General features: G+C 41.4%; 1 long non-coding RNA gene across 1 annotated transcript; it reads right to left on the bottom strand.

Moving 5' to 3' along the window:
* Nucleotides 1-609: 609 nt before the first annotated feature.
* LOC139827335 (uncharacterized) lies at nt 610-25,853 on the bottom strand. The gene is made up of 3 exons (XR_011737849.1): nt 25,785-25,853; nt 23,374-23,482; nt 610-1,015 (listed from the first exon to the last, which is right to left on the bottom strand). It is a non-coding gene; the product is annotated as an uncharacterized lncRNA (long non-coding RNA).

Here is a 25,853-nt window from a genome sequence, read left to right as displayed (position 1 = left end):
GAAAAAGGACCCTAGGTCTGCTGAAACGGAAACTCGATTGTGTGGCTAAGTCCTTCACCTGCCTATGCCACAGCTGCCCACCTGCAAAACGGCAATTATAATAGTTCTTTCTCTGGTAGAGCCTCATAAAAACAAATTCATAAGAACCATGAGAAGTATTTGATGTTTTGAAGGAGTAATTACAGAACTCAGTCACGATATTTTCTAAGTTTAGTATTTGCCTCTGGGAAAGAGCTGGAAAACTAAACAGTCATTCCTGACTTCCAGAGGCTGAAGTAAACTGGCATGACCTGTGGATTTGAACATCTCCATCTCCATCAAATTAATGACGAAGCTCTCCTTCCTTCCTGACTAAAATTAGGTTTATAATTAGTTTCGACAAAAGTATAAAACTGAAATAACCATTTTTGCAAACCAGTTTTCTTCTTAATACTGCATCTCATCAAGAATATTTAATATGCTTTTTTAACTGTTTACTAAGAAGCAGATCGGAGTCTGGCAAGTCTGCCTTGCGGTCTATTTCTCATTTGCTTTTATTTATCTTTTTATTACCTGAAACTAGGTGCTTACATTATAATTCTGAAGCTTAAGAGAAGGTTTTCATTTTTAAAATCTATTTTCCATACATCGTACCCACCTCCTAACATTTCTCTAGGAGCATGATCAACATAATGTAAAATTCTGTCTAGTAATCAACTGAATAATACTAACATGATATCAGCATATGATTTTCATGTTAAGTGATGAGCAAATTAAGAGCAAATTCAATGACACTCCTGTAAGAATTCATGTTTCTTAGAAATGCATGATGCAAAAAAAATTCCCAGGTGAGGTGGAAATGAATGGTTTCATTTGTAAAATCTTTGCTCAGGTCAAGAAAATTCAACCACGGATGTAATCCTCTCAAGACTTCAAACACACATCTCAACATCTTTTTCTTTGCATTCTGCTGCTTGAACCTGTACATTTGGTCTGGCTGGTTTCAATTTGTCGCACCACCATAGAAGAGAAAGACCTTTAAAAACAGAAAGAGGAGTGAAATTATTATAAATATACAAGAAATAAAATTTTCTAAATAACACTACCTGGAAACCAGGACCAACACCATGAGAACCAGCAGATACTTGACATCTCAAAGCATGAGATTTACCCTTTCCAGACAAAAGAGCAATAGCCAAAGAGAAATAAATGTTCGTCAACTAACACATGTCACTGCAGCCCTCAAAAAAACCCAGAAAAGCAGAACTCACAAGGCAGGAAGAGTGTCTAACTTTTGTCTTACACCATCACTGTGGCATCAGCGGAGGAAAACACTGTTTCCTACATATATCCTGAATTTAAAAACTCAAAACACTTTTATATATGTGGACATAAGGGGTAAAACAACTATGAATGACAGCAATATATTCACATCAAAAAGGATCAAATTTCAGAATTTCCACATTCGTCTGTTTCCTTTCTGCTTTTGTGGTGTATCAAGTCAAGGCAGTTTTATGTGCTGTGTTGCTTTGAAAGAAAGGAATGTCAAAGCCTGAGTCTAATCCTCAATCAAGTGTAAACCAGTGAGTACTTGTATATAACCCTTAAGATTTCTGCTGTTGGATCAGGAGGAGAGGGCATATACCGTGAAAGCAGGTCCCTGCAGGTACAACATCTGAAACCTTGGTGGCAGCCTTGAAAGCCAAATCAGTTTTCCAGCCATGAGAGCCAAACCCATTTTCTACCCAAAGTCCATTTTCATTATGGTCACTGTGAGCACCTCTATGGATGTTTCACAATGTTATTATACGTTAGGCCATTTCTTATATTTAGGTGCATTAAATACATTTCATGCCTCTAACCCATGTGCACACTAAAAGGAAGAGATATTCTTTCTCCACCCTCCCCTTCCGAAGAAAGTGAATCCACTGCAGTCAAGGTGCTTTGTCCATAACTGTACAATTGTGAGCATTCACGTGCGTTGCAGTTCACATCAAGAGCACACCTCAGAAACAAATCCATTGATCATCTTGACTTATTGTGCTTCACTCTGTCTCCCCAGGTGTTGTTGGACTGGGCTTCCTTCAGCTGAAATAAAATCTGAGTTGTGCTCCAGGAGTGCCCCAAGCACTCTCATGGCCAGAGTGGAGCTAGTCCAAATTAACCACCCTGAAATACTTATAATGTCTTTAAATGGTGCTCTGATGATCTCTTAGGCAGAAGCTTCACCCAGATAACTGTGTCTAAATCTACCAGTAGCCCATTACTGTGTGAATTTATCTGCTCCTTTTTGGAGTCTATTTGTACTTATGACCTCCTTTAGGGAGCCCAATTGGGAAACTGCACTTCCTATCAACCAGTATGTCTTTTTCTTTGTTTTAAACCTATTACCTAGTAATTTAATTGAGTTCTACCGATGTAACGTATTATGAAAAGTTATGAATACTCTTTCCTTTCCAGCTTCTCCTCAATATTAATAATTTTAGAGACTTCTGTCACATCCCTTCTCTCTTGTTTTCATTCCAGGTTGAGGTCCCTTCAAAAGCCTTTTCTCATACTGAAGCAATGAGATCATCCTTCTTGCCTTTCTCTGTTCTGTTTCAAGTTGTACTGTATCCTTTTGGAAACAATGTAGTCAAACTCACATACACTACTCCATATATTGATGTATTAAAGACAAACGATTTTTGGGAGAAAAATCTGCACTTTTGGAGAGAACCTTGGCTGGTATTTATTTTTTGAATTGGTAACTCTGGCAGCACCATGGCACTTTGAAATTGGATTTCAAGAGAATTATTGGGGAAAAAGGACTCAAAGTCTGAAATGAGAAAGAGACAGAGGTGCAAAAGGGTTGTCTACATCATCTGATGTTCAGTGAGCTCAGGAAAGCCAAACACAAGTTGGAACACAAAATGTTGAATTTGCAGTCTGAGGAACCATCTCAGTTTGAGTGACAACTGAATGCCAAAGTCACAAGTGACTGAATTTGTTTATCTATTAGAAAAAAAAAAAAAATCTAGTTAACAAGCTTTCTATGTCACATAAGTAACTTTTAATTAGGGAAAGTCTCAGCACTGAAACACCAAATTCTGTGCTGGAGAAAGAGACAAGCAGTAAACCTGTCACTCAGCACTTTATAACAAGATGTTGCAGCAGCAAAAATATTATGGAACTGACCAGACCAGAGAAATTATCTTTTCCAAATGGATACATTTTCATAAAGTGCGTGATTCTGCTCCTTTGTAGTGAACAGGATTTTCGTCATTACATTCAAGACATGCAAGTTAAAAATAGTTTCACAGGAACATTTTTGAATCCTAATTTCTTATGGAATTGAAGTTTGTAATTCAGCATACAAAATGGTCAAAATGTATTTTTCTGCTGTCTCCTGCTCTATCACAAGTAACTCACCCTTTTTGCTTTGCAATGAGGACAAGAGTACTTTCAAGCATTATCACGAGCACCCTAAAGCTGTTTCAGAACTTACTATATGAGGCTGACTATAAACAAATGTCCATATGCATCTTTTAATACCACACATTAAGATTAAAATTACAGCCATTACAAATCTAACTATGAAGTCTCATTTCACAGCTATTAATAATAATAATAATAATTGATCAAAACTTTCTGAGGGATTATGTGCTGCTTGCTGAATATTTCCCAGATTCTGCAAACTTTCCAAACTCCTTCAAATGAACATATTTTCAAATTCTCACCTCCATTTCCAGTTCTTGTGTGATCTATGCAAGCAAAGCTGGATATGGATGGCAACATCAGAGGGAGATAACAATAAAAGTAAGGATAATAGTTGAAGATGAACCTATGCTTGGAGATCGTTTACTGTGTCCAGTTCTGGTCCTCTCAAAGGACCAGAAGAGCTGGAGAACCTGCCCTGTGAGGGAAGATGGAAGGAGTTGGGTCTTTTCACACCGCAGAATAGAAAGCTCAACAGAGCACCTCATCACAGTATTTGAGCACTTAAACGGAAGCAATGAAGAGGACAGAGGCTCTCTCTTCACAAAGGAGCCACATGGAGAAGACAAGGGTCAATGAGTGCAAGTTGCACTAGGAAAGTTTTCATTTTGATATAAGAAAGACATTTTTTACAGTGAGAATGATCATACACTGGAACAACCTCCCCAGGGATGTGGTAGAGTCTCCATCACTGGAGGTTTTAAAGATGTGTTTAAGCAGGGTACTAGAAAATCTCACCTAGGGTCCCTTTCCCACAAAATATTAGACCAGGTGACCTTTCAAGGTCTCTTCCAACCTGGGTTGTTCTACGATTCTGTGATCAGCAGCCAGGGCTTGGTGTGTGATTAGAGCAAGACCAGGAGTTGATGTGTCTCCACTTGAGTTTCATACGGTCATTAGATCACGGCAGGGTTCAGAGCTCCAAAATTGGGCCACTGAAGACCAACCAGGGCTCCATGTACCCAAACATGTTTTAGTTACTAATGCCTCTTGCTTTTACTACGGTCTCTCTGGAAGGACAAAGGAGTAGATGGTAGCACTATTAAGACGCATTTTCTCTTCAAGGCTCACTGAAATTTTTCTGTTAATTGTTTTTCCAAGTGGAAACTGAGTTTTTGAGAGAACTCATTAAACCTGTTTCATCCAGCTGTGTGCAGGGATATTGGCTCAGCACTAACTCAATAGGGAAACCATTGAGTTATGTGACATAGATATCGGCTGCAGCCCCAGGACAAGCCTGATCTCCATGCCATATCAAGCTGAGACCTACATTAAGATGCTGTGGTCGTGTGTGAGTGACCAAAATCTGTCATGTCACAGCTCAGTCCCAAAAGCCCTTGGGTTTCTTCTACTTCTCCAGCTTCTTTCTTGTGAAAATGGCCAAATAACCAGACACCAGCTGAAAATCCAAAGCTTATGTGAAGCTTCAAACATTGAAATACTACAGGAGGAGGGTGTTACAAATTAGGAAGGATCATAGTGGGAGGCAAACCTACAGAGACACAGAAATCTGATCACCTCCAATACAGAGAAAGGGAACTGGAACCTCCCCTTTTTAGTTCAGCTCTTGATAATTTTAGACATATTAAAATGCATTTGAAGTGATCTATTTTTGTGTAACTATCTTATGGAGGATAGAACTAAGTCTAACTTTCAGGCTGGCCAGTAAGTGTCAATGCACTAGTATGTTACTTCAATGGTTGATGTCAGTTGATCCCATAGCACCAAATTTATTATTATATCTAGCTGCTGGCTTTGGTTTGTCAGCTTGTTATATCTACCTTGAAAGTAACTTAATGTAATGTATTGTCATGTTCTCCTTCTGCAAGAGTTTGTTTGAAAGGACTGCTAGGGTGCAAGAAACACAACCTACTTTCATATTCTGCCACTGGGATTTCATAAGGAATGGCAGTAAATGTGCTTTTCTCACTGGTCCATATAGCTGGTAGAATTATAGACTTCTGCTACAGCTTAAGTGAATAAAGGTCCTTTTTAGGATAACAAGAGAAGCAGAAACATGAATTGAAGAAATGTATTTACATGTGCTGTGTTATCAACCTGAAAATATGTCAACTGTTTTCCTGTAAAGTTTTTCTTATTTCTGCTATTTTTGCACTTTAAAAATCTGAACATGAGCATACGCACTCTCACACACATATGCACACATGCATGCACACTGCTTAAAGATATGTCCCTGTTAATCTCATCCTTGCATTTTTCAATCCTAGACACTCAAAACCACTGTGACTGTCAGCAACAGGTCTATGCTGATGTGCTACCAATTTTTCTGCTTGTAGCACTTTTTTGAAAATGAAGACTGGTGTCTTAGTCTTTGAGGTGTCATTTTTCATCACTTCCCTATAAAGAACAGTTTCAATTTGGCTGGAATTCCAAGGTGGGGGAGAGGACAACTCTGCATCCACAGGGGTAGATACTGGATGTTGTATTGGTGTGCTGGTGAAGTTTGTGGCCCACATCCCAGCACACCCTGAAGCCCTTTCGTGGAGGTACGTTGAGTTGGAGGCAGCAGCCACAGAGCTGCATGTCAGTTCTGAGCTGGATAAAGCCCCACAGGCTGTTGCCAGGCAATACACATCAAAGTACATCTGGTGGCCAGTCCAATTTGCAGCCTTGACAGATGTGGACCTGCAGATGCAGAGGCTGAAGAAGTGTAAGGGGTTCCCAGGCAACCTCCTGTGAGGCCAAGAGAGACCATCTCTCATCTCCATGGCAATTTATAATGCTCTGATACTCATGTACTACAGAGACCAACATACTTACACACACCTGTGTCTTCGTAGACAGAGGACTTAGAGTAAACTCTTTGGTTCCTATTTTTAGAAGACTGGAAATTACTTCTTCACAAGGATAATTTCCCCATTTCTGTCCTGAGTAGTTTGTGAAGAATCATATCCTAGGCACAGGCATGGACTAAACTCTCTCTTATCCACTGCAGCTCATCTGAAAAGAAACTGTTTTGTGAAGTGTCATGGTTTAACCCCAGCCTGCAATTAGGGCTACAGAGGCCACTCGCTCACCCTTCCCTCTCCCCAGGTGGGATGGGGAAGAGAACTGAAAGAGAAGGCAGAAACTCGTGGGTTGAGATAGAAACAGTTTAATAAGACAACATCATCATCACCATAATCATAGAAAAAAATGTAATAAAAGATACACGATACAGTTATGCAATTGCTCTCACCACCCAATGACCAACACTCACCCCATCTTGCTCTGAACAGCCAGTACCAGAAAGGAGAACACCCCCAGTCCCAAACAGCCAATTCCAGCAAGAGAGCAAAAATGCACAAGGCAAACAGGCCAAAGGATGACTTCAAAATGGTAGAAAAACAAAAAGGTCAAATTACAGGATTAACTAGATGGAAAAGCCAACTCCAGTTATATACGGAGCATATGGTTAATGGTGAGGAATTGTTCATTGACCAACCTGGATGTCAATCTAGGTGCTGTGCTACCTATGCCCCCCTCCTAGCTGCTGTGTGCCTGCAGCTGGAAGGTTGAAAAAGTCCTTGGTCTCCCTGGCAACAGCCAAAATATCAGTGACTTCTTACATTCTTTTCATACCAACTCCAAAAGCCTAGCTACTGAAAGAAAAGCATGGAAAGCCTGGGTTTTATCACATTACTCCCACGCTAAATCAAAAACAAAAGACTATGCTAGCTACTAAAAAGAAAAGATTCAACTGCATGAAGAAAATTAACTTGATTTCTATTAGCCCAGCACAGGAAGCTAGAGTAGGGACATGTTTATGTGGGCATATTGCTACTCCTGCAGCTGTAACTGCTATTTGAAGATGCTGAGAGCTCTTGGTAAGAGCAGATGTATCTCCTGATGAGTAGACAAAGTGTAGGAAAGATACAGGCTGCTCAATCCCTTTCTTATGGGGACCTGCATAACTATCCACCCGTGTCCATGTACCTTGTGTGTAGAGGCAGTAGGTAGCCTGGGCTGGCTAAACTCTCTCCTCCTTGCCTTCTAGCCTGAGTAACCACAAGGTCAGAGAGAGTCGTTGAGCTCAGTAGCTGAAAGGAAGGATCCATTGTGCCTCTGCATGAAAAGTTATCTCAGTGCAGTATCCAAGTCCTTGCTTGTTAGTGTCTGGCTGCCACAATGCCCCCAGGGTTGACCCCCAGCTGGCAGCCTTGTGGTACGGCAGTATCTCAGGAGAAGCCAATATCTCAAGGGAAATCCTGCTCTGTTGGTGCCTGAGCTGTGTATCCTTTTATTTTCAACTTTACCATTATGTATAGAGTGAATAGAGTGAAATTTTCCCTCTTTCAATCTACACTTACCTGATAGAGTGAAATGAGCTGGTTTGTGGCACGGATTAATATGGATAATATTCAGAGTGGTAATAACAGCTATCCTGTATATTGCCCTAATGCTGAAACATTAGATTATTTAAATGAGAGTCCTCAACCTCTTACCATCTATAACAGCTCTAAATAGCTACTTTTAACATTAATAGATCTCTTTCTGAAAAAATGGAAAATCAGAGGTATTATCGGCTCACTTCTTTTTTCCTGTGTAGCACAGTCTCAAACCAGCAGTTCTTGCAGAAAGCTGCACAGAAGGTGGGGAAAATGGGAGCAAGAACAACTGCAGTCACTGTGCAAAGGTAACATCACTGCCAGCTGAGAAGACCTGGATTTGGTGGAGGTGTTGGTGTCTTCAGGGATCTTTGATCATTTCACCACTCCTGTTCCATCTTTCACCACATAAATGTGAGAGGCCAGGAGCTGTATGTATTTTGCCTTTACATTTTTCCTAGTCTAAGCAAGTCAAGACCAGACCCTACTTGGAAGAAAAAAATCTGGGTATATATTTATTTTAAAAGTACCCTGCCTCCAATAATCAGTGATGATGGTTTCCTACATTAAGACTTGAGCAGATTCATTTTTAGACAATATGGAGTCTGGGGCATCATTTATTTTTATTGTCTTCTAAAATTCAGTGCAATCCCAAAATACACCCTCCTCTACTAGCAGCAATATATTCCCGAAGTCCTCATTAATGAGCTTTGGGAGAAAGAAAGTAAAAAAATCCTTCAGGAGATAAACAAGGAGAAGATGGGAGAATACAGAAAAAGCTCCAGCTGAGTAGCTAAGAATAGCAGCGATTTAGCTCAGGCTAAAAATATCTTCATTTCTAGTGACGGGATCCAGACGTGGAACAAACGCCAGTTCATGTCACTCAACTCTGACCCAAGCACTTGAGGAGACAGTGTAAGCAAAGAAATGACGATTAAACCGAGTTATAAAACTGTGACTCATGGGATCAGAAAGCAGCAGCATGCCAGTTCCCAAGACAAAGAAACCCAGCTAGCTGGGCTCACTCATAAAATAATAAAACAGGCCAGTGCTTTTTATATCTGATAGCTTTAATAGCTCGGGCATGTCAAACACGCATTTGCCAGAGATTAGTCTCTGCTTTCCAAGCTCCTTTCAGCTCCCCATATCAGCTCCGAGCTCCTGAACTCGCTGCAGGTTTCCTGCTTTGTTTTCGGCAGAGAGCAGAGCCCAGGAGCTGACGGCGTTTCTGGCCAACCGCCCCGGCTCTCAACACCCCAGCCAGCTCAACACCAAGCTGGGGAGGGTGGTTTGAGAGGGCAGAAGAGCAAAGGGAAATTTCTTTTCCTGGAAATATCTTTGCTGACTTGCAGCTTTCCCATGCTGATGTTATTATTTCCAGCATGGCCGTGAGCATGACGAATACGGGCCAGAAGCAATTATGGTGGGTCCTAATTGCAGGGTGTGCATCACATTAGATAATGCTGACAGGGAAGGAATATAGCCTTGCTAAATTCAGCCTTGGAAACATGATTAAGTGAAATCAAAATGCATCAGCTTCATAACATGCCTGGATACACCCATGGGGACCCCTCGCCTGGGCAGTATGCCCTGGCAAGACCTAACACCACAATTTTAATAGAGCTCTGCTTTAGCAACTGTGCCATGACACTGGGACAGAAAATTTCGAAGAGCAGCTGACTGGAGTAGAGCAGAGGGGAGAGAGAGCCCAGTGGCATGGAAGAGCTCTGCTTGCTCCTTCTTCCCTGCTTCCCCAGGGAAAAAGGATGAGCAGCTCCCACTTCTGAGCTCTGTCTCTGAATCCATAAGGCTGAGGAAAAAGCTGCCTTACCAGCGCAGACCTGGGAAACAGAGATGGCCTCTTTGGGACTCCCCCTAGTCCTTGGTGAAAAACTTCCAGGGCTAGAAGACCACCAAAAGAGCAACGGAACATGAAGTTCCTTTGCTGCAATGAGCCACGCTGGGATTTGACCGCTGGTACCCTCATCCAGTTTGTTGTAACTGAATTACATGGTGAGAACTGTGGCTCTGGGACCCAAACTCCTTTGCATGGACATATTCTGGAGACCTGGCTCCACTGTAAATATCTCAGCCTGCAAGCATTAGAGACCAAAAGATGGACAAAACAGATACTTAAGTACCACTTTGGAGATACTTGAACACCACTTCATGGTCTTCTTGGTGTCCTTTTTGCTGTTTGTGAGCTTTTTGGGGCTTGCAGCACCCTGGGTCAAAGTGAAGTCCTTGTCCTTATGGAAGGAACACCTGGAAAGGTGAGCAGGGAGCAGGCAGGCTGTTCTGTGTAGTCCAGTATATCACAGACTAAGGATGATGACTGCAAAGGGAGGCAGGACTGTCACAGATATGGCCTTGAGTCCAGCTCAATCGTGTTGCTGTTCAAGTTATACTAAACTGTCAGTCTGTAAGCAGAATGATGCCAATAAAAGCTTAGGATATCAAATAAAAGCAACCTGTGTTGCAGGTAATAGGGAATTAATCTGGCACATCACTTCTTGCTTGTGGAACAAGTTACCTCTTAATTAGGTGCAGTAAAAGCTTGAGTTGTCCTACTTTTACACCATCTTAAATGCACAAGGTACTGCTTCTCTGAACTTGGCCATGCCCATCCAGAACACAATACAAATGTCATTTTTAGGTTTGCTCAAGGCATAAAGGAAACTAGGACTACCAGAAGCTATGTCACTCCCCAAGACTGCAAATCTATAGGGTGTTAAAGCTGTCATCTGGATTTTCATGCCCAGATCACTCTGCCTGACTTTCAAACACTAGTGATGGGTGGGGGATTCTGTGTTGCCTATCAGGCTAGAAAGGTTTAGAAGAGACAGGCAGAGATCTCTGTGTTCAGCCCAGGCACCTCTGTTGTATGTTTGAAGTGTGATGGCTCAGCCTGTTATCCAGCTGCCTGCCTGTAAATAAAAAGCATCAGAAAGTATCTTTTGTCAGGCTAAAACTGAAGAAGATAGTTTCACAGAATATATATTTATGTGCTATTAAGCAGGAATGTAGGTCAAGAGTAGTAATAATTACTGACTAGTGGTCTTTGACACAGTATTGGGGGAGAAGAGGGAAAGGCTCAGTGTAGTTCATTAATCCACCCAAGCAGAGTACCCACAGTTGAAATACAGAATTATCCTTTTCTGTGACTCAGACAAACTGAGGAAAGAAAATTTCAGGCCATAAGAATTGTTGCTAGGATTTTGCACTGTCAGATCATCCACCAACTATTTAATTTTCATCCTAATAAGAAAGTTATGCATTGCTCCCCGCTCAGCACTTTTCACCCTTAAGGTTTCAAGGCATTTTGCGAAGTCAGCAACTGCTGGGATAACTGGCTCAGGAAACACTTCATTCACCACTGAAATCAGGTGGTGTGTTGCATAGAGATGTAAAAACAAGATAGATACCCTCTCTTCCTACCCAGGAGTACAGAGGGATGCTACACAGGTGGGATGAAGCCGTTCAAGCTAGATGTTAACCACACTACATTCTCATGATGAGTACACCACAAGTTTTGATTTTTTTTTTTTTTTCCTATTAGGCCCATTATTAGGTAAGAAATACAGCAAGCAAGGGACTCCTAGGTCAGCTCCACCCCACACTGCACTAGAAACCCAGTCCTCCACCTCTTAGAAAGGCCGTCTCTGGAGGATTCAGAAGGTTGAAGAACTGTCCCCCAGGGCAGCCATGCAATGACTTTCCCAGAAAAATGGTTTCCTTCAATCCCTTTTCAGGTATATCAATATAGTTGTGACACAAAACTATAAACCAGAAATCCTTTCCACAAGTGTTTTTACCCTGTCTATTCTGATTCCAGGTAGCACTGTTATTGAGGCAGTTACCTTTCCCTACCTCCCTTTCAGTTGTCCCTGGAAAACAGATGTTTAAAATAACCAAGTCCCGTTCCTTCAGGACATCTGGTCCGTTCCTCTGCAGAAAGCTTCACCACAGGGACAAGTATAATTTGATTTCTACATACTCCCTCAACATATCCCTTTTCATGAGGGGAACAAGAAGTCCAATCTATAGAAATCTTGATGAAGCACTTCTGTTCATTGGATCAAGGATTTCAGTCTTCAGCCTGTATACTATATATCTGTTCCTACATGTTCAACTGTCCCTTGAGTTTGGTTGTTTTGGCATCTGTAATGCATGTTGACTTTGGGCATTGCAGAATATGCTGGATTTCATACAGTTGTGCAATAATTTGCTGTTCATTTCATGTTCAGACCTCACTTTTCTCCCATGTGCAGCCAGGTTGAAATCCGAATTGACAGAATCAATATCTACAGGAAAACCAGACGAGTTAATAAAAGAGTTAGAAGTGCAGGGATTTTGAAGGCAGCACAGAGTTGCTCTGTTTTCCTGCCAGTAACCTTAAGTTTCCACAGCATTTCAGTTAGACTCCTCAAAGACTTACCTACAAAAACATCCAAATACATTTTGTTTTGCTGTGCAAGGAAAAGTGACCAAAGGGCTTTAAAATAATAGCTCTATATATCTCTTCTGAGGTCGACGCCTGGCTTAAGCAGAAAGCAAATCTCTGAGTATTGACTGAAGGGTGATTAAACTGCATCTGCTCTAGAAATAATATTAAAACCCCAACCAACACAATGGGAGGCCGCCAGAAGCCTCTCTGTGCTCCATCAATCCCAGGACAGATTCCCGCTCTCCTTCGAGCCAGTGGGTGAATCGTAGGTGAAGACTTGGATGTTGACCAAGAGCAGCTGGGGCTACTCCTGGGTGCTCCCCCAGCTCCTCCCATGGCAAACACCTCTCTTGAGGGACAGAGAGATAAATACATCAGGACTTCACCACAGCCAGCAATTCCCAAGACAGTAGGCAAGCATGTGCTGGGAGGAGAGCTTTAAGAAATGAATACGACTTTGCTATAATTGTGAAGCCAGAATCTAACTTGTAGGCAGTGCACTGAGATTGTCTCTTGTGCTGGTATCTAACCTGGTATCTAACCACCGTGTCTCTTCAGCTCTTCCCTGTATCACTGGCTACCAGGATTTTTCTTTACAGGTAATGGGTTCAACCAGCTTTTACAAACAGGAATGCTGTGGTTTGGTTTGTTCATTTCCATATGAAAAATGTACACATTTCAGAGCTGAATCAAGAGTTTCTGTGTCCTTTCTATGAAAGGGTGAAAGTTCCAGCTGTCCATATCTCTGTCACCCAGCACCTTATAAATATGCCACAGAATTAGATGGGAAGAGGGAATTGTTGAACAGAGGTCTATTCTCATGAATTATTTATTTCTGAGATGCTGCCCCACACAGATATTAAAGACTCCTAATAATCTTGAATGTTTTACTGCAGGTTTAAACAGCTCAGTTCATCAGTTAGCCCTATGTCTGTGCTACACGCCTAGCTGCCATGGGCTAGATGTGGTGTTTGCAATGATCTTGTTCCAGCAATGTTACAGAAGCAAGATATATACAGGAATGACATCAAGTGCAAAGGCAGCACAAATCATTCTAGTGAGCATGGTTTTCATTATCTGCAAGGATGAGTTACGTCTTACCAAAAAATGGGCAGAGAAGGTGCTCCAAGGTAGCTGCCTATACACACATAAACCAGGCAAGTGCTGAATACTGAGGGGAGCATATTGGTTTTGTCAAGAAGCAAAAGAAGAAAAATGTTCCCATCTGAATAGAAAGCAGAAAATAAAACAGTAGGCATCAGTCTCCAGGCTTTTTAAGCTGTCTACTTCTGCTGCTGAATCGAGAGACAGAAGGGACCTTTCACTGTTTTGAAACTTGTTCCTTGATCTTTCCTCTGTGTAAAAGGGAAGGCTAAAGCATAGCATGATTAGACCAAGCCAGAACAATATATTAAACCTGGCTACAAAAAGCCCTTGGTCAGGAAGAAACCTCAAGGGTTTTTATGGGTGAAAGGGCCACAGTTTGCCTACAGCATATTCCAGATCAAAGTATATTCTCTACTGAGTGGGTAAAAAACGTATTGTCTATATGATATCTAATAATTATATACCAAAAAGAAATAGTAGCTATTTGTAATTCAGACAGAAAGTGCATGTTTGATGGGATATTACTAGTTTAATTTGTGATGAATCCAGCATGTATTGAGCTACAGTTACTTGGATCTGGGTAGACTCCAGAAGGATGCCATGTGATTACTAACAGCTTTAAAATCTCTTTTCCAACAGTTTCATACTCCTTCCTCATTTAACAACAAATACTCACACAAGCATCATTCTGTGACCTTATTCATATTTTCAGTTGTTGAAGTTCAATGTCACTTGAATGGATTATTTAGAGCAACTTGAGAAATACTAAAGCCTTACTTACAGTGAGACTAGAAACACAAGCTTTCCTTAAAACTTATCCATGACACCTTTGTTCTTTACAGCATAGTTAGTATCACATCCCACTCAGAAATCTGAAGTTATTATTTCCTGGTTTCATTCTTTTCCATGTAAGAATTTAGTATTGCCTTTGTTGCCCCCCTGCTCAAGTTGTTTTATAGTAATTCCTATTTCTTTAGAATCCCTATCGACCCATGAAGAAAATACTGAAAACTGAATTTAAGGTTCAATAAATACTTTTTTCCTCATTTTTACCAGCTCTCCTTATTTTATCATAAATCTCTTAATACTTGGTGTCTTACTTAAAGCCAGAGCTTCTGAAATCACACAGTGAGGTGAATATTTCTGCTTTTTTTAGGAAAAAACTTCTCCTACAGGACTGCAGAACAAAACATTGAAAACATTGAAAAAATTAATATGACTTACAATTGAAACTTTAAGAAGGGGATCCAGCTAGGTAAATAATTTGTGTTAATAGAAATAAAGCAAAATCTGTGTTTTGCTCAGAGGTATTTTGAACAGAAACTTCTACTGTTGTCTTTGTAAACCACCACAATTTTTACTTTGACCCTAATATTTGACTGCCCATCCTGTTCATAACATTTCAGACTCTGTTAATACTGACTATAGGGAGTTCTACAATAGAAACTTATTAGCATGCTCAAAACTATTTTCAGCTCAGTATGAGGTAGGATGTCTCAGTACTCATTACAGTAACACCCTGCTGGGTTTGAGTCTTAATTAGTGGATGATCAAGCACTTTCAAATCTTTGAGCTGAAAGATGATATACACTTCCTAAATATTATTACTGATTTGCTTACTTTTCCACTCCTTGATAATCATCTTTTACATCATCATTTCCTATTTTAAAAAGAAAAAGCATGAAAAGGCTGTTTAATGAGCAAGCTGAGCTCATACTTTACAGATGACGGTTGGTTCACTCCTCATAGCATTTTATGATAACACCAGGTGCACGCATCTCTGTAACAGCTATGTTGAAATACTGACCCTTCACCTGTTGATTTGAAGAACTGGTTTATAAAATTAACTGTAGAGGCAAAAAGTAAAAAAAAAAAAAAAAAACGTGACTGCATAATTCTCTTGTCAAATGATCAATGAATGAGCCGAAGGAAACCAATCTACCATGAAAATGTTTGACAGGGTCAAAATAAGAACTGCAGAGCTAAATAAAGTCTAAGTCAGTTTTGATTAATTTGCCTATACCTTAAATACACTCAGGTTGTAAATAGAACAAGGGAGGGAAGAAAGGTCTAAGGTACTTTCTGTATCTCTGTACTCATGCCCATACCCTGGCACAAACAAAAGGTCACATTACCCCATGTCCTTCCATGTGCTACTGCTTGTGTCCTGCTGCTGCTAGGAGCCTGAATGCATGCTAATAATAACCGCACAATCTAACCTTTCTTAGCAAGGCATGGAGTAAAACTGCTACGCACCATACAACAAGATCTTGCACAGTCAAGAAAAAAATGAGATTAGCTGGCCAAATTCAGGTATTGACACCCATTTGATATCAACAGCAGTGGGCACAGTCAAACCAAAGAGCTCACCTGGACTAAACTGCTGAAATAACCCCAATAGATGGCTTTCAGCGTGCTTTTTCCTACAGAGTGCTTCGCATTCAATTCCCCTCTGCATGGGAAGCCTGTCCTCCTACAGTAGGATTGTCAGCGGAGGGGATCTCCTGGGATGCTGGAGAAAATGTGTGATACTGTCAGAAACTTCCTCAGGTCTCCAGGATGGAGAAGCTGTGTTGGTCCAGCAGTGCGCCCAGCTCGTCCCACTAGACTCCACGTAAAGAACTATCTGGTGTTTCTGCTCCAGACCTTAGCCACAGTGATTTGCAACCGGGGAGCATTTGGCTTGGTATTGGACAACTCTCCAATGAGTGTAGCAATCAACAGACACACAGGGCCATGCAGTGTGCCTGGTTGCATTGCATCAGGATTTTGGGCAACGCACAGGAAATAACAATCCAGGTCCATGAAGTTGGTTTCTCTTTCCACTGCTGAGTGGCGGATGAAATATCTCCTGGCCCTGCCTCCCTGTCTCTCCTCCATCTCAGATTCTCAGTGCACAACCCCATGGCAATGCAGCACTAACAGCTGAGAACGGGCACAGTGAGTTGCCCTGTTTCCCTGAAAATAAGACCTACCCCAAAAATAAGCCCTAACATGATTTTTCAGGATTTTTGAGGATGCTCAAAATATAAGTCCTACTCCAAAAATAAGCCCTGGTTACAGTTAATTTAAAAAGTAAATTTAAATAGTGTCCAGGCAGATATACATGTAAAAAAGTAAGCACCTTTTGAAGCAGAAATTGTATAAGACCCTGTCTTATTTTTTGAGAAATAGGGTAGGTTAAAGCCAAATAAAACTTGTTATTCTGTCTCTGATAATGGCGAACAGCTGATGCTTTAGGAAGAAAGACAGGCAACCAGAATGTAACACTGTCCTGGAGAACTACAGTAAATTGCTGCTCAGGGACTTTAGGCAAAGTAAGTTTTGGGAGCCTAATAGTCTTCGATTCATTTTTCTCCCGTCTTCAAGCAACTTGTCCAGTCCCATATAAAATCTTAGTATTCATAATACTCTGGAGCAAGGGTCCCACAATTTAGCTGTATGCTGGAGGAAGAAGTCTGTCTCGTCTTTCTTTTGAACCTCCTGTGCAGTGCTCCTCATTCATGCTGCAAAGACACACTCACCTTTTGTTCCTTATTTGCTTCCTCTGTTTGATCCATGATTTTGCAGACTTCTGTTGGACAATCCAGCAGACATACAGATAATCAGGGATGCATCACTGACACCAGTGATGGTTACTCCTGAGTGATCACAGGGATATAAAATGTTTTCAAAAGCTTCAGACAGGGACATTTTCCTCCAAAACAAAATACTCATACTTGGCAGTGTTGCTGTGCTGATTGTGTTTCCTAAGGTCTTACCATACTCTGACTTCCTTGGGAAATGAAGAAATACATCAAACATAACAACTGTCCTGCAGCAAGGAAAGAATATGCTATTAAGGGAGCAGATGTTGGATGATCACAGTGTGAGTCTTTGGAAACTTGAATGACCAATAGAAAGGCTGTACGAACAGACTGGAAGCTACCTAGCAAACATTTCTGTTATCAACGCACTCTGTATTTTGCACACTGAGAGGCCAAAAGAGACATGCAATTGCTGGGGATGAGGGATGAGCCATCTGCTGATTCCCAGCAGCCAGCTGTGGGGCAGGCACAAGAACCAGCCGAGGTACTGGGAGAACAAGAAGAGCCCTTCAAGATACTGTGAGCTTCAGAGTAAGGCAAACAGCCTGTGTCAAGGGGTTAACATCAAAATATGAATATAACTCCCCTAAACAGATACAAACAAATCCATATGAGTATAAATATTTCTGTATTCATGGCTGTTGAGCAGCAGCAGAGCCCAGTGAAATCATGGGCACACTTATGGATCTCCTGATGGGGTGTGACCTGATGGAAAACACAGTGCGAGCTATGAATTTTCTGATGTGCAATGGAGAGCATGATGGATACAGGTTTTGGGAGATACTGTCTGGCAGACAATGTCTGAGAAGTCCTCTGGCTGCCCACCATCACACTGTCCTTCAATGACCCATCTTCTCCCAAGATCTCTAGAGATTTGCATAGGAAAGGTCCCTAAAAGGCTCACAGAACAAGGCATCCCTGCCAAAGAACACCCAGGCTGTGAGCAAACACCAGCTGGGTGAAAAGTTCAGCAGAGTTTTTCCAAAGGAGCTGAAAATTGTGCAAGCAGAGATAAACTGCAGCCTTTACAAATGAGAAAAAGCTGTGATCCTGGCCAAGTTACGCTTCTTCAGCAAATCAGGCATGTACTGGTTTGGCTGTTTTCAGGATCTAAATGCGACACCCAAATAGTGTATCATAAAAACGTGTCTGAGAACTGCGCAACCCACTTTTTCTTCTACAAAATCTTGTGATCTGAATGCACAATTACTGGTTGTTCACAAATCCTTTTCTAATTCTAGAGTATTTATTTGTTAGCAGGAAGATACTGTCACCATAGCTACCCTGAATGCTTCAGCACCCCTCTGCACATAGCTTGACATCAGGGAAAGCTGATTTACCCATTTGAAATGTGTTTTGTTGGATTACATTCCCACAAAACCCAAGTTCTTTATGCAATAAAAGCCGATTACACAGTATTGACGTGAGAAGTCATTTTGACTGTCCTCTCCTGGTTTTACTTTGTTTGTCCTGCATTGTGCTGCCAGGTCATGCACTTAATATTAGCGACTTATTTCAACAGCAGACTTCTTTTTTTTTCCTTCGAAATGCACTGTCATCTGCCATCTGGGTGGGGAAAGAAGATGACTTTTTGGACGCTCTGAGAAACGCATGAAAATTAATGGTTTCAGTGAACCCTGACCCTGCCTGAGAAGGTAATTTGTCATTTTGTTCATCAGAGCATCAGTGAAGTCTTGGCTCTCTGATGGTTTGAGTCACCTCCTTCCAGCCAGTTCTGATGGTTCTGCCTGGTCTTCCTGGAAAGTGATATTCTCTGTAGATAGGAGGCACGATCCCACAACCTTTACGCACAAGAATAAAGCAAACAGGAATATACATCTGCTAAAGCTATATTCAGAGACTGAATCATGGCAGATATTGAATAAAACATGGACCAGCAGCAGAGCTGGTGTGAGTCCATGTACATTAGCATCACTGAGATCAGTGTTCTTGACCTATTGACTCTACTGATACTGCTGCTAGTATGATGAAAAGTCTAACAGGGACAGAGTGGAAAAGGAAGAGAAATATTTACATCAAGTCTTCCTAAATAAAAGCCAAATTTCCAAGAAACCATGAAAACGAGACGGGTAAAATTATACCATACAGTTAGGTTTCCTCAGTCTGAAGCGGGGATCCATTTTTCCTAGAAATTCAGGTATCAGGAGTTAATTCACACGATCCTAAAAGCAATGCTTAAGTCATCTGGGATGATGGTCCCACCAGATGTGCTCGTCTGCCTCCTTTAGCTCTACCTAAAATTTTAGAAGACTGAAGGCAGCTGAATCATAGATGATTGCCATGCTGAGAGTGAAATTCTATGCAGCATTTTATTGGAGTTAGGCAGAGGATGAGCATGGAACTTGTCAATATTTTACCAGTCTGCCATCTCTGGATGGTTAGCTGTCAGTCTCTGGTCAAGCAGGAGCCACTCCATGACAAATGTTTCCCTTCCAACAGCTGCATTTTCTGTAGAAGACGGTTTATGCTGACAAACAGGGACAGAAGAAGCAGAGAAGCAATTTCAGTCCCCTTCTTTTCATCTTGCAACAGACCTTGGGGACACCCATGACATAAGAAACACCAGGAGCAGATCCAAGAGATGCGTTGCAGGTTGCCTGGGGCTGCACTGGGCTCTGCTCCGCAGCCCTTCCAGCATGGCCTGTGGGGGACAACAGCTGGCAGCTCTTCTACCACCAACAGCACAGGGACTTGTCTGGCATGTTGGTGAACGCTCAAGACCTGACTCATATGCAGTGAGACAGAGATATTTATGCCATCAGGTAGCTGCTAATTTTTGACTCTTTTACCTTGCAGGAAAAGGGGGGAAAATCCTTTGTAAAAACAGATAGTCCTACTAAACCAACAGGGAGGACACATCACCACAGTGTCAGCCTAGATGTGTGCCTGCCTGTGCCAAAGTAGCTGATGTCATATTGAGAATAACTTCAAGGTCATGAACCATTCAAACTGGGAGCATGTTGCTGGCATGCAACTTCAACAAAATAATGCAGGATTGACCACAGGTCTCATTTCACACTGACCTGAAGGATATCATATGTGGAGGAATAACACCAAGAGTCCTTATGCATCTTTGGTTGTCACATGCAATAAGTGGACACCATGCACTAGAGATGCTGAGTGTTTTCTTTCAGAGCTTGAGACATGGGTAAAGGGTTTGGGGGGGCTCAAGTGCTGTGGGAGGGAGATGTATTCTCTTGCCTGCCTAGGCACATCTATAAATATTACAGGTAATCACAGATCAATATCTCTTTCATTCAATGGAAGACATCTGTAAATTAAAGGAAAGGAAAATTAAGAGCCAAATGTATCAGGAAGTAATTCAGTATCATCCTCTCCAAAGCCTTCAAAGTGGAAAGCTTCCAGTTCACTGCCCACCAGCTTCATCAGTTCCACAAGATGTCCCAAGCCCTCGCTCTCCCCTCCCCTTGTGAGGAGAACAGACCAGCCTGGGTCAATATGGGGCTGTCTGTAGATGAGACCATTCAGAAGCTGGGTCCTCTGATGTAATCTTGTCCTCAGGCACCCCTAACCACACCAAAACCAAGTACCACTGTCCCAGCTCCTTCTCGGAGGAAATCCCTTCTGGATCAGACCAGCGCCCTGGCCAGAGGGACATGGTCACTCAGGAGGATCTGTCCAACTTTGTCCCTCCAGATCTGCAGAACAGAGCTGTAACAGCACAAAGGTCTGGATGACATGAAGGTTGTGAAGATTGGTCAGCATCCCTCTGAAGTCACCCAAAAAATCCGTAGTTGCTGCAAAACCCTCACGAGTCTTTAACCTAAGGAAAATCTGGGTCTACCTTGCTGTGATCACAGCTCCACCTGATGCTCCAGCCAGTTCCTCTCATTGTGAATTTTAAAGCTAATTACAACGGCTAAATCTGCACTTAAATTTGTGTGGGAGCAATGGTCAAATCAATTCTATTTATGCTTCAAGGATGTTATTATCTGAAGGCTCCTGGCTAAAGGAATTAAACTACAGAAGAATGTGAACAGCATTTGGGGGTCTCTGAACAATTCTTGAGCTGAATTGCCTGGCCAAAGATTAATTCATTGACAGTCCCCTTGGAGGCAATTACCTCCTGCTGCCTATTAAGACAACACCTGTCAAGGTTATTACCACCTCATTGCACTGCTTTGTGTAATTCAGCTGATTTGTTTTGCACATTAAGTGCTACTAGAAAACTTCTACTTTGTGGCATTAGGTGGCTAAATGATACCATAGGCTTTTTGTAACAGCGTGGAAGGATGATAAAATACTGAACAAGCCCAAATTACATACAATTATCAAGGTACGTAAGTCCGTATTTTGGCCAAGCACTACAGCCACTGTTAGACATCTGAGAATATTTATAAGAGACTTAGCTGTCCCCAGAAGTGATCAGCCTTGCAAGCTGGCAGAGAGATGAACTCCCCGAGCCACTGCTTTTCTGATCAATTAAAAACTGATCCAGTTGCTTTCCTGTTTGGGGGATAAAAAAGTCATTTTTAAGGCCTTTCTCTGTTTCTAGAACAAGACAAAATCCTGGAAGTTTGAAATTACAAGCAAAAAAACTGTGATGTCAGTGGAAAATATATAGATTTGATGTCATACTGCATCTGCCAAAAATATTAGCTTAAATACTTAAAAGTCATATTGAGCCATAACTATAACATTTTTGTGTTAAAAATATCACGAGGCCTTTTAGAATTGAAACACTTGTCAAGGCCAATGTTCTCCTGGGAAGAACTTCTGTTTTGACAAGTGTGAATTTTTTAATCTATTTATTCAATAGATACAAATTCTAAACTTATACAAACTTATACACCTTCTGTAAATCAATAATGACCTTCATCGGGGAATCACCCTCAGATCCTTCATACGTAGGAACAAAGCACCTACAGAACCTATCTGGGGAACATTTCAGAACAAAATCTGGTTTTCCCTATTTGTAATATGTGCTTGGAGATATTTAATGTGCACAGACAGGACAGGCCTTACTCTTCATAATGTGCTTGTACGTTTTGATAAATCACAATTTATTCAAAGCTTATAAAAAATGAATTATATGCCTTTCCTGAAAAAAACAGCAGCAAATATTTATCTTTCTATCAAATTAACATTAATTTTACATTGACTAATCAGTCTTCACCCAAGGATTTGGGAGACGCGGGGTGGTTAGTTTATAAGTGTATATACACCACAGAGCAGCACATTGATCCCTGGTTTTGATCAGGACTTTGAGCAAAGACACTGCCTTAAAAAAAATGCCAGTCTCTTTTATATTTTGTTTTGGTTTGGTTTGTTTGTTTGTTGTGGTTTGTTGTTTTTGTGCTTGGTTTGTTTTGTTTGTTTTTTTTAATCAGACTGATATTTGTGTAGTGAAAGGTGCTGGGTTTCATTTTGACTCGGGAGGTATTCTGAAGGAATGTGTTTTTCTTTCCAGATCTTGGTTGAGTTCCACATGTATTTTGGGACTTCAAGGCAAGTACATAATACTGCAGATGATATATTGTTATTTCATGGCTAGAGCAGAAAAGTTGTTTGGCATTTTAAGTTGCGTAATTGTATTAAGGCAGAGCTTCATTTGCATTTAAACTACTTTTTTTTTTTCAATGCTTTGGGCATTTATTGTAAACTTACAGTAACTGAAATATCAACTTTATTCTGCTTCCACCGACCTCCCTGCCAAACTGCTGTGGCGAGTCCTGGGAATGGAGTTCAGAGTTTGGCTCTGAGTGCCACAGAGTTTTACATCTGTTCCAGGAAAATGCTTCTGGACAGATATTTCGCAAAAAAAAATAATGAAATTGTTTAGAAGGCTAAAAAAATGAAGGGACTCCTCCTGTGTCTGCACAGTGGCTTCAGGGGTTAAGCACAGGAAATCAAGGCTGTGTTTGGGTGCTGAAACTTATGTATTAAAAGAGGTAAATTAGAACAGCTCAGTTTTCCCCTTGACTCAGACTGGCAAATAGTCACTCACCTTCTCAGATATGCCATGAAGATTAATTTATCAAGATTTTTTTTTTAGTCCTAAGAAGCCCTAAGTGTTCATGATTATTCCCACAGTACCATCAATCATCATAAAACTCTCAAAGTCATGGTCTAGAAAAGGCAGCTCAAGGCAAGATTCCAGGTATTTCTGAGTTCAGAACCAAGTCATCAGAGTAACTTGTCATATATCCTTCACCAAAGCAGTTACATCCAGATTGCGAGGGGTATTTATGCACTACAGGACGTACATGGCTGAAGCCAATATTGAAAATGGGACTGTGAAGTTACTCTGCTCAACACAAGCCAAAATGAAGAGCCATCAAGTCATCTAAATTCTGTACCTTGCCAAGCAGGACAAATGAAATCTATCCACTGTGGGGAAAAAAAATGAGAAATAATGCACGCAAAGTGATTTGGGAGTTTAAAGCAGATGTAAAATGTATCTTACCTTACTGTCATCACAATGATAAGGTGCAATACTTAAATAGAATAGGCTCTTCTTTGGCTGAGGGCACTTCTGTGGGCTACGTGGGGCAATGCCTGAGAGAATGCAGGGCCTAGACAGACATGCAGAGAAAAACATGAGGGTTTCACATGAGCTTTTTCTCTTGGCGAATTTAGGAAAGATACTTATTCTGCATCAGATAGGGTGATTGTAGCAGTTGGAAGCATCCATAGTGGCCATAAGTCCACACCTTGTGGCTTTTGACACTTTAAGATGCCACCTCTGAATGGTGACAGTGAATCTGCAACAGCCTGAGAAGCCTCAGCCTCAAATACAAAGACATAAATGGATAGACGAGGACAGGCTGAAACAGCCCACCCAAGTGACCCTATATGAAACCAGCTTCACTTCTTTTTGAAAACTTCTACTGGTTATAGTAATTGGCCAGTCAATACCCAAGTTACACTGTTTAATAAAGAAAAGAACTTTCTTTATTCCAACACCAGTGAGAGTTAGAGCCAACTTTTTATGTTCCTTGGTCTATGAAAATGCCATATGTATCACAAAACATACCCTGCCCTGATTAAGGAGGAGATCAGAAGTTACTCAGTTTGCCTGGGGCAATGTCAGACTGTTTAATGAAGTGAGAGAGTATTTTGTCCGTTAGAGCTTCTCTGATAGAGCTTGCACTGTGCATAATGTAATTTACAGACTTCATGCAAAGGGATGGTAAGCATCATTCCAGATATTTGAAATGAGACAACTCAATGGACATGAGAAAACTGATTGTCCATACTGGTGTCAGTAAATTACTTCATTTCCTCAGCTTTGTTTTAATGAGATCATCTAATGAACGTTTTTCTTTAATTGCCTACTTAACGGCCAATGACTATGAACTGATTTTTTTTTTTTTAACATTAACTTTAATTTTAACTTTAACTGATTCTTTAAAATGTACTGCTCCACTTCTTCACTTTAAAAACATTGTGTGGCTTTACACTGATGTCTGTACCATCGGTGACGGGACCAGCTTTGGGCTGTGGTGGCACGTGTTTACCAGCCAGCCCACTGGTAGAACTGCAACTCAATAGCACTTGTTATAAAACTTCAATGCAATTTCAGGGAAAATACTGCCCATCACTGCTCATGGCATCACTCCTGTCTGGTTTAACTCAGTTCATTTCACAAGTATAAGTGATAACCTCTGTCATCTTCCTGCTGCCCTTTAAATCAGTTACACATAGGGACACATATATATGGCTGCATTACCTTACTTCCCAAATAGCAAGAGGCATAGCAGAGGATCTCGTCCTCCATGGACATGGGATCAATCCTCATTGCAGCAGTGCTGCAGAAGCCCATGAGCTCTGAGCACACTTGGTTACAATGCACCGCATTGTTCCCTGTGGGATGCAAGCACAAGTCCTCAAGCTTCTTGAAGACCTGCCAGCTGGAAGTGTCCCAGCACAGAGCATGCAGGGGATAGACTGGAATGTGTTGCACTCATGTAAGCAGCCCCCCTGCTAGTGCAGACACTGGTGTTTGTGTGGGGAGGGCCCATGGGGTGCTGGGTCCAGTCCCACAGGCTCTGCAGCAGTGCGGTGCCTTCTTCCCTTCCCAGCAACTGGAGCTCCATGGGGCAAGAACGGCTGTTTCCTGTCCCTTTGCTTTGCAGCAGATCAGAAAAAGAAAAAAAATAAAATAAAAGCCCATTTGTAGTAAAACCTTTGGCCTTCTGAAGCAACTGCAGATGCTCCATGAAAGGCAGTGCTTGGTAGCTGAATATGTCACTTCTAATGGGAGCGTTTGGCCTCCTGAGAATTAATCTGATGACCTGAGATATGTAATTGCTGCTCCCTGAAGCTCCAGTAGATAACCCTATGCATAAATCAGCATAGCAATCCAAACACCAGAAAAGCACTGGTTTTTTTCCCCATCCGCTAACAGCACTCCCAGTTTTAAGTATGACATTCAGAGAGGGGAAGAGGAACGTCACGGCAGGCTACAGAAAGAGAGTGTTTTTGCAGGGATTTTGACCAGAAATGTTCTCATTATTAAGCTGCACAACACAAAGAGGGTTGCACTTGTACACTTGAAGTGTTAAATATTACAGTTGGTGTCTCTCTGAGAGAAGTAAGGACTGCTATGGTTTCCCTACTGTTGCTTGAAATAATGTATTCCTTCATGATAACCCAGCAAGTTTATTCGACCGATGGAGAGAAGAGAGTTCAGGTCTTCTCTCCTTTAAGACAGAGGCAGGAATCGCTCTGGTGCTGCAGTGGGCATTGTACCATTGTGGCAGCAGCTGCACAGAGGGTAAAAACACTGGTAGAAGGTCTGGTCTATCACTTCATCAGTTTAAGTTTCTTATTAGGAAAATCACTCCTCAGTCATCCCTAAAATAATCAGAAAACCTTTTCTCCAGGTCCTCGTGGTGCTCGGTTGGTGCTTCAGCCTCCAGGAAGTGACGGTGTTGGCATGTG

Source organism: Patagioenas fasciata, chromosome 2 (assembly GCF_037038585.1).
Source record: "Patagioenas fasciata isolate bPatFas1 chromosome 2, bPatFas1.hap1, whole genome shotgun sequence".
Lineage (NCBI taxonomy): Eukaryota > Metazoa > Chordata > Aves > Columbiformes > Columbidae > Patagioenas > Patagioenas fasciata.
Note: the sequence above shows the minus strand (reverse complement) of the source record. Positions and strands in the feature narration are given on the sequence as shown.